The sequence below is a fragment of the Scyliorhinus canicula genome, chromosome 5 (assembly GCF_902713615.1).
Source record: "Scyliorhinus canicula chromosome 5, sScyCan1.1, whole genome shotgun sequence".
NCBI lineage: Eukaryota > Metazoa > Chordata > Chondrichthyes > Carcharhiniformes > Scyliorhinidae > Scyliorhinus > Scyliorhinus canicula.
In genome coordinates this window covers 7,911,331-7,921,163 of record NC_052150.1, presented here as the reverse complement: position 1 = coordinate 7,921,163, position 9,833 = coordinate 7,911,331, and the positions used below count along the sequence as shown (strand labels likewise).

Below are 9,833 nucleotides of genomic sequence, written 5' to 3'. Positions count from 1 at the left end.
TTGTCTTTCAAACTGTACCATTAAAACAATGAAGGGCCTTGAATCTTTGAGCAATGACAGATAGATCCTCTGCGCGATTTGGCCTGAACAATATAATTGTGATACTGATATGGGCCAGGGTTTAGAAACTCCAAATTGTAATGTGAAGTTCACCTGACCTATAACTTTTATGTTGAATTTGGCTGGGATGGGCACAAAAGCCTTCGCTGCACGTGTGGCTCATCAGACTTCCTGGACAATTTAATCAAACCAAGGTTTGTTCTAAGAATGTAGTTAATATATATTATAAATACAGCAAGAATTTTTATCAATCACAAACATAAAGACGCCACACAGCTGCAGTAATCTATGTGCACAACACTTAATGGATTCCCCCTTAGCTGTTCCAATTCAATAACAAAATCCAATTAAACCACAACCCCATTTCAAGGGCGGGGCCCAGTGCACTGTATTCTCACTTGAATGGGATTGGTCCTCTCCCTGAGATTCTGATCCAGTTTCAAACTCCTTCGGGAAATCAACTATATCTTTAAAGTTACCAAGGCAGTTAGCCACAACCAATGTGCTTCTTACTGGAACAGCTTTTAAAAGGAAAACCGAGAAAAACACTTTTCTCCTTCTGCAGTCCAAAGTAGTCAAACTGAAACTGAAACCCCCCCTCTCAGCTCACAGCCACAGCCCAGCTCCACCCACAAAATGACATCACTGAAGCCATGTGATAAGACAAAAACCTTTCTTAAAGGGACACCCACATGACAATACTGTGTGTATGGCCATATTTGGACTCGTCCCACCCCAGCCAGAAACCAGGGCATCATCGGGGACATCCCCTTGGAGTTGACCCATGCTTCAATAACTTTGTCGTTTGAAACCCCGTTCATGAAGATCTAAGGGAATCCCAGGCCATTCGTTATTCATTGATCTCAATGCTCACAGATCGTGCAAAGAGCAAAATGACAGCAGCCACTGTACTTCAAGTCACAACAGGTGATGCTTTTTAAGGCGTCCAAGAGGCATGAAAAGGCATAAACGCCAGAGAAAACCCCAATATGAGAAGAAAGTGGACAACATACATATATTTCAGTTTCAATGGTGTGCTCCCACTGGGGAACATCGCCCACTGAGAATAAATGCTCGAGACTTTATTCAGCTGGTGCAAGAGTTCCCAACGTGTCCTTGTGATGAACAAGGTTTCTCGTGGGAATGTAAAGTCAGATAATAAAAAAGGAAAACATCCAAACTCAAAAATATTAAGCCCGCACCTTCAAATACCCAGATGATTTATTTAAAAAAATTATTGGAACTGTGTTGGCCACTGGGGAAATCTTCTCGCCAAGCTCTCTTGACTTCACTACCATCCATTTCATTAACCTGAGCAGGATACCGTCATTCCAGCATAATTTAAAAACCAAGGGCGGAATGCTATGGGATGCTCATGATGGCAGTGGGGAGGGGGACGGGAAAATACAGCCAGCTGTTCAAAATAATAATAATAATCTTTATTATTGTCACAAGTGGGCTCACATTAACACTGCAATGAAGTTACTGTGAAAATCCCCGAGTCGCCACATTCCGGCACCTGTTCGGGTACACAGAGGGAGAATTCAGAATGTCCAATTCACCTAACAGCACGTCTTTCGGGACTTGTGGGAGGAAACCGGAGCACCCGGAGGAAACCCACGCAGACACGGGGAGAACGTGCAGACTCCGCACAGACAGTGACCCAAGCAGGGAATTGAACCCTTGTTCCAGGGGCTGTGAGGCAACAATGCTACCCACTGTGCTACCGTGCCGCCCATCCATTGACCTCGGCGGCGTTATATTATATTGCTACACCTGGCAGCATGTTATATTACTCAGTTTAAGCAATATAGGTCGTTACTAATTGTAGATGATATTGAAGAACACTCGAGCCTTCAAAGTAAACTGAAAGAATTTATTAAGTAATGATAAAACTAATAAATTAGTTTGACACTCCACTGAACTAACTTGAGCAATAAAGTAAGAATGAATAACTGCACAAACTGTATCTAAGCTACATGTGCTGTCTAGGCTGAGATCCTCTCGGCTACACTGCTGCTCTCTGATAACTCCTGCATGGAAAGAGAGCTGAAAGAGAGCTAGAGCTTCTGGGGCTTCCATTATATAATGGATCTAGTAATGCCCTCTCGTGGTAGTGTTACAGCTCAGTGTTGTGATTAATCCTTTTCTTACATGTCTGTCTACATATCATTACAGGCGGGACTGGAAAATCTTGGCAGTGGGAGAGGCCGGAAAATTCAGCCCCAGGATTTTTCAGTGAAATCTGGGGGCTGAATGCAGTCTCATTAGCAATGGGTAACTTGGGGAGCCAGGAGAAATCACTTGGCATGAGGCTAGAAGTAAGTTTCTTGATAGCAGCATGAACTTTAGGAACATATTTCTCGGGGCATTTTTCTTGGGGTGGGGGGGGGGGGGGGGGGGGTGGCGGCGAGGTGAGGGGTCGAGCTCCCCGACAAACAATGTTGGGACAAAACGTTTGCGTGTACAGCATGGCCTGTATGCTCGTTGAAAGGCCACCTCACCAGAGTTAAGTTCCCCCTCCAACACGAAATGGAAACATCCACTTTTACGATTGCACATGTGGCGAGCACCTGGCGAAGTTTACTTCTTCCATTCTTCCACGATTAACGGTGAGTTACCGCGACATTGTGCTTGAGACTGGGTAGTTACAGTACAAGCTGTATGGAGGGTGACCAAGGAAGGGTTAGTGGGGGAGGAAGGAGCAGAGGCCGGCAAGCGATAGTGCAGGCTGTCCAGCTGCCCTTTGAATATAGCACCCGGCACGTCCATGAGGTAATGGTGGGCGGGATTCTCTGATCCTGAGGCTAAGTGGTGACGCCGTCGTAAACGGCTATTCCGAGTCCTGTAGGAGACCAGCATGGCACTGGAACAACCCACGTCGCTCCAGCTGCGACCAGCATGAAGGTGCGCATGCGTACCACGACCGGCACGATTGCGTGCATGCGCGGTGGCCTCCATCTTCGCGCCGGCTCTGATGCAACATGGCGGAGGGCTACAGGGGCCGGCGCGGAGCAAAAGAGGCCCCCAGCCCGAGAGGCCGGCCCGCCGATCTGTAGGCCAGGCCACAGCGGAGGCCCCCTCGGGGTCTCCCCCCCCCCCCCCCCCCCCCCCAACCAGGCCGCCCCCGAAAGGATGCGCGGCGAGGTCCAGCCGGGTAAGACCACACGTGGACGGAGCCGGAGGGACTCGGATTTTTTGGGCGGCCACTCGGCCCATCCTGGGTGGAGAAGAATCGCTGGGGTGGGGGGAGGGGGGGGGGGGGGGGAGGTGGGGGGGGTGCGCAGCATAGAGCAGTCCCTGACCGATGCCCTGTTGACCGCGCTGGCGCCAATGGCACCGATTCTCCGCTCATCGGAGAATCAGCGGACCGTCATTGGGGCGGTGGTCGCGCAATTCGCGCCCGGCGTGGGCTGAGAAAATCCCTCCCGGCATCTTTCTACCTGCCCCCACCATGAGAATCGGCGAGCTCCGGCGGATAGATATGTAATGAGCTGTACAGCACAAGATCGTGCCCCTCATCCCCTCGCTGGATGTCACTCCCTCCACCCAACTCAAGACTCCAGAACAGAATATCCTGGCCTGGGATTTTAGCGTCAGTCTGCAGTGATGCAAAATGCTAGTTTATACACATAGGAATTAGTTCTTTTCAGCTCCGTGTTGTGATGAAACTCGAGGAGCTCAGCAAGGCACAGAAGCCTGGTCACCCACTGCCTCCGGATCTACCTCAAGCCATCGAAACGTGTCTTGCCTCTGGATCACGATAGGGCAGGACGAGGGAGTGAGGTTGGCAATGCACTACTCTCCCTCACTACAATCAAAGCACGCACACGTCAACTTCATCACCTTTCTACCATTCGACATCCATCAAACCAATACAAATGTTAACATATCAGGCGCATATATTGCAATGCTCAGAGTGAGAAACCAAATGGGAGGAATCGAGGGGTTTATGTCACCAGAAGAAATAGATTAAATAAAATCAGCAGAAGCATGGCTCAAACTGGAACCGGAATGGAAAATAAACTTATCAGGTTCCAATACTATTGACAAGGTTAGAATAGTTGAGAAATAAGGAAGAGAGACACAATGGCGGTGAAGGACAGATGTTCTATGTATACTGGAAAATGAAGAAGAGAATCTCAGACACATTGAGAGGTTAAAGACATTTAAAAAATGATTATTAGATTTATAACATGTTTTCCATACAAAGCCCCTGAAGTTGAAGGGAAATAGAAGAGGAAATCTCCAGACCAATCAGGTAGATAGTAGAAATGACAACATTATCGTTTTTTTGAGTTTTAATTACCCATTTGTTTTTTAGGATGGGGCGGCAGGAAACAGTGAAAAGGGAATGGAATTTCTAAAGTGTGTACAGGATTCCTCCATCAAAGAGTGTGTATGCCTGCTCCCAAGGCGGAGGTGAATGGTATTATGAGGAGCATAGATAGGGTAGATAGAAAGAATAATAATAATAATTGCTTATAGTCAAAAGTAGGCTTCAATGAAGTTATTATGAAAAGCCCCTAGTCGCCACATTCTGACTCCTGTTCGGGGAGGCCGGTATGGGAATTGAACCCGCGCTGCTGGCATTGTTCTGCATTACAAGCCAGCTGTTTAGCCCACTGCGAACCTTTCCCCTTAGTAGAGGGTCAGTAACCAGGGTGCATAGATTTGAGGTTAGGGGCAGGAAGTTTCGAGGTGATTTGAGGAGAAACCTTTTCACCCAGAGGGTGGTGGGAGTCTGATACTCATTATCTACAAGGGTGGAAGAGGCAGGAACACAACAGTTCAGAAGTATTTAGATCAGCACTTCAAATGGTACAGCACACACGGCTATGGACCAAGTGTTGGGAAATGGGATTGGAATAGATCGGTGCTTGATGGCTAGTGCTGTCATGATTGGCCGAAGGGCGTCTTTCTGTGCTGGAAAAATCCATGGGCAGGTTTCCCCATCGGCCGACGCCGAAATCACGAAACATGATTGGGCGGCGAATAGCCTCCGACGGCAAAATCGTGGCAGGCGCTGGTTTGACACCAAATCTGGATCCTCTGGCACCCTAAAAATGGCGTAAATGTGTCGCTCGCCGCGCAGCTTTTAAGTACCGTGGCATATCATTAGCGGGCCTGATCCTCTATTCTCTGGGGCCGCCGCCCCAAGATTCACCGGATTCTGGGGATTCACCGCCGCCGATGGGCGGAGTTCCCTATGGCGTGGTTCACTTGTGGTTTAAGCGGTCGGGAACCCGGCGTGGTGGCTACGGACTGTGTCCAGCGCCGCCACAGTTGGCCGGGTGCCACGTTGCTGGCCTGGGCGGGCTTCCGCGAGGGTTGGGGGAGCTGGCGGGGCGTGGCGAAGGGGGCAGTATTTGGCAGGTCAGGTCCGCGCACGGCTAGCGCCATGATTTACGGCACGACCGCTGGAGGTCGTCGCCGTGCGCATGCGCGGCCACGGACCCGGCCATTCACCAGCCGTTTATATCGTGGGAGCCGGGAGTTTTACTTGGCAAGGCTGCTAGCCCCTCAGCAGTCGCAGGATCGGTGAAGGTTCGGCGCCGATTTATCCGTCGTAAAACGCCGGGATCAGCACTTAGCTTCCAAAACGGTGAATCCAGCCCTATGACTCTATGACCGTTGCTGAATCTGTACATGAGGTTTAAGACAGAGAAGAGGAGCAACATTTTTTTTTTACTCAATGGAATTAGCGATGATGGAATACATCTGCAGAGTTGGCGACTGAAGCAGTAAGAAAGACACATTTCATTTCTATAGCGTCTTTCACAGCATCAGGAAGTCCCAAAGCACTTTGCAATGAATGAGGCACTTTAATGCTATGTTGTCAGAATGCAACAACCAAATTGTGCACAGCAAGCTCCAATAAAAGCAATAAACTGGCCAGATTATCATTGGCCAGAGCACCAGGGGAAATGGTGACATGCCAACTTTTACAAAAAGATTTGAAAAGTGGTTACAGGAAAGGGGGTTACATGAACAAGGATTAGGGTGGGATTAGAATGACTGTTTTTGCAAATAATAAACCCAACATAGTGTGGTTTTAATCGCTGCAGAATACCAACAAGTATTTACGATGACTCTTCATAAACTAACACCTTTTAAAATTCTTATGGGAAGGGCTTTATTCGTGAACGTGTGCATGGCTCACTTAAAAATTTCACAAGCTTAACTCATTTAGACGTCATGGCCTGAGGGGTGCATTGCAAATCCTACTCCCTTTCTCTTCCTATAGGTTCCTTTCAGGATGAGGCCCACGGGACATGAGATCGTCTGCCAGGTGCGTCACAACACATTATGCCAAGGTTCTTCACCCGTCCCAAGCACCAACACCCATGACACAACGAGTTTGAGGAAGGGGCCAGAAGTGAAAAGGAGGCGGAGGACAAGGAAGAGGGAGGTCCTGGTTTTGATGCGAGCCTGCATCTTTTGCATGGGCTGCAGAGCAGTATACTCACAGGGCACTCTTCAAATCGTCTTTAAGGCAAGACCGAAGGCTTATGCAGCATGAACCTGCCGGGAGCAGCTTGTAGCAGTAGCTGGTGTAAACTGTGTACCAACGCTAACCTGCATTTATACGACAACTTTACAATAGCCAAATGTTCCCAGACACTTCACAGGAGCATTGTCAAACAAAATTTGACATTGGGCACCATTTTTAAGGTCCTGTCATGAAAGGGGCGGGACTGGTAAATGCGGCGAGCTGTTCAACGGTTCATTGACTTTGGTGAACCTGGAAAATCCCACCGGTGGGAGAGACTGGAAATTTCTGCCCATTGAGTCGCTAACGGAGATATTAGGGGCAGGTGATCAAACGCTTGGTCAGAGAGATAGATTATACAGCACATCTTAAAGAACGCAAGAGAGGCATGAGGCAGACTGGTTTAAGGAGCAAATTCCACAACATCGGACCCAGGCACCTGAAGGCGGAGTGATTAAAAGAAACAATATTCTCTGATGACTGCCACCACTGGGATTTTGGCAATTGCAGCAGTCTGCTGGATTTGACAAACTGGGCAAGATCACTTGAAAAGCACAACAATGGTAACTTCTCCTCACCTAAAGCTCCCTGGTGGTGATCTAGCTGCAGTGGCCACAGCAGCACAAAGGGTTGAACATGGCAACACCTCCTCATGTTTTAGTCAGGTGCATCCAAGGATAAGGATGCTCCAAATCAGTCAAGCACTCTGAGCCACCATATTGTCCCATGTCACGCTCAATGTCACCATCACAGAATCCTCCATCCAGAAGTTTACGGTTATAATCACCCCACCAAGGTGGCACCATTCAACCCCAACTCCCTTTTACACAGGGAGCACATTGACGCATGATAAATATCAAGTTACAATATAGGCAGAGGGACATAAACACGTAATATAATCACAAAATAAACATTGATTTTCCTTGTTTGTATGAGCTGTGTATATAAGACCATAACACATAGGAGCAGATTAAGGCTGTTCAGCCCATCGAGTCTACTCCGCCATTCAATCCTGGCTGATTATCCCCATTCTTCATCCCCATTCTTCTGCCTTCTCCACATAACCATTGATCCCCTTATTAATCAAGAAATCCCCTTATTAATCAAGAACACCAGATTTATGCTTGAGTTACCTGCAGGGCGACAGACCAAGAACTAGAAGGTGGAATTAGGCAGAATAGTTCTTTCTTAGAACGTAAGAACATAAGAACTAGGAGAAGGAGTAGGCAATTTAACCTCTCGAGCCTGCTCCACCATTCAATACGATCATGGCTGATCTCACCAAGGCATCATCTCCACCATCCTGCCTGTTCTCCAGAACAATATGGGGTGAGAGTGCACATCATAGAATCCCTACTATGCAGAAGGAGGCCATTCAGCCTATCGAGTCTTCACAGAAGCTCCAAAAGAGCACTGTACCTTGGCCTACACCCCAACCCTATCCCCGTAACCCCGTGCATGGATCATGGCCAATCCACCTAACCTGCACATCCTTGGACTGTGAGAAGGAGCCATGGCACCCAAAGGAAACCCGCATAGACACGGGGAGAACGTGAAAACCCCACACAGTCACCAAATTGAATATGGTTCCCTGGCACTGAGAGGCAGCAGTGCTAACAACTGTGCCACCGTGCCGTCCTATATATTGGGTAATACACGGCAGTTCAGCTTGATTAGGAGAAACGTAATGGAGCAATAAAACATGGGACTTTCCAACAAGAGTCATATTGGATTGGATTTTGTTCATTGTCACGTGTACCGAGGTACATTAAAAAGTATTTTTCTGCGAGCAGCTCAACAGATCATTAAGTACATGGGAAGAAAAGGGAATAAAAGAAAATACATAATACGGCCACACAAGGTACACAATGTAACTACATGACACCGGCATCGCATGAAGCATACAGGGTGTTGTGTTAATGAGGTCAGTCCATAAGAGGGTCATTTAGGAGTCTGGTAACAGCAGGGAAGAAACTGTTTTTGAGTCTGTTCGTGCGTGTTTTCAGACTTCTGTATCTCCTGCCCGATGGAAGAAGTTGGAAGAGTGAGTAAGCCGGGTGGGAGGGATCCTTGATTATGCTGCCCGCTTTCCCCAGGCAGCGGGAGGTGTAGATGGAGTCAATGGATGGGAGGCAGGTTCGTGTGATGGACTGGGCTGTGTTCAAGTTTCTTGTGGTCCTGGGCCGAGCAGTTGCCATACCAGGCTGTGATGCTGCCAGATAGGATGCTTTCTATGGTGCATCTGTATTGGACTGAAAACGCTAACCGTGTTCCTGTCTCCATAGATGCTGCCAGACCTGCTGGGTTTTCCCAGCATTTTCTGTTCGGATTTGAAACTTGGGACTTGTTTGGATGGACAAAATTGGCCAGTGGCAAGAGCTAACCATTACTGGAAGTAAGTTCTGATCTCGGAGTTCCTCACCAATCCTCCTGTTGGTGCATAGTATTATGGTTGCGACTCATTTCTCTTGGGTGACATGGTTCTGTGGCATACTATAAGTACAGCAAGAAGTCTTACAGCACCAGGTTAAAGTCCAACAGGTTTGCTTCAAACACTAGCTTTCGGAGCACTGCTCCTTCCTCAGGTGGGAGGAGCAGTGCTCCGAAAGCTAGTGTTTGAAACAAATCTGTTGGACTTTAACCTGGTGTTGTAAGACTTCTTACTGTGCTCACCCCAGTCCAACGCCGGCATCTCCACATCATACTATAAGTAGTTGAACTGATCTTGAACAGATAGTTGGAGAGACCTTTCCAATGCACACTGCCCAGACAGGAACAGAGATAGCGTTTTGAGTCCCATGTGTTATTGCCATAATTATTAGAGTACACTCCAGAGTTACACAAAGGCGGATGTAGGCCACAGGGTAAGAGGAATACCCTACTTTCTTCTCATGGTGATTTTCTACTTTCATTTAAATACATTGAAAATACTATAAAGCAACATAAGATGTCCTCTGGTCGATATGTATCAGCAACATTTCAGGAAGATCTCCCATGTTCCTCATAAGATCAGGAGAATATAAGAAATAGAAGCAGTAGGACATTCGACCCCTCGAGCCTGCTAACCCATTCAATAAGACCATGGCTGATCTTATTTTGGCCTTTACTTCACTTCTCTGCCTGTCCCCATAACCCTTGAACCCCTTGTAGGTTTAAAATCTGTCAAACTCAGCCTGGAATGAACTCGATGAGCCAACCTCCTCTCTGTGGAAGAGAGTTCGAAAGACTAACCTCTTGAGAGAAGAAATTCCTCCCCATCTCTGCCCCCTAACCTACGTTC

General features: G+C 47.8%; 1 protein-coding gene across 4 annotated transcripts in view; it reads right to left on the bottom strand.

Moving 5' to 3' along the window:
- LOC119965744 (cadherin-6-like) overlaps positions 1-9,833 on the bottom strand; it is a 206,715-nt gene that overhangs the window by 6,682 nt on the left and 190,200 nt on the right. The gene's annotated exons all lie outside the window — the stretch shown is intronic.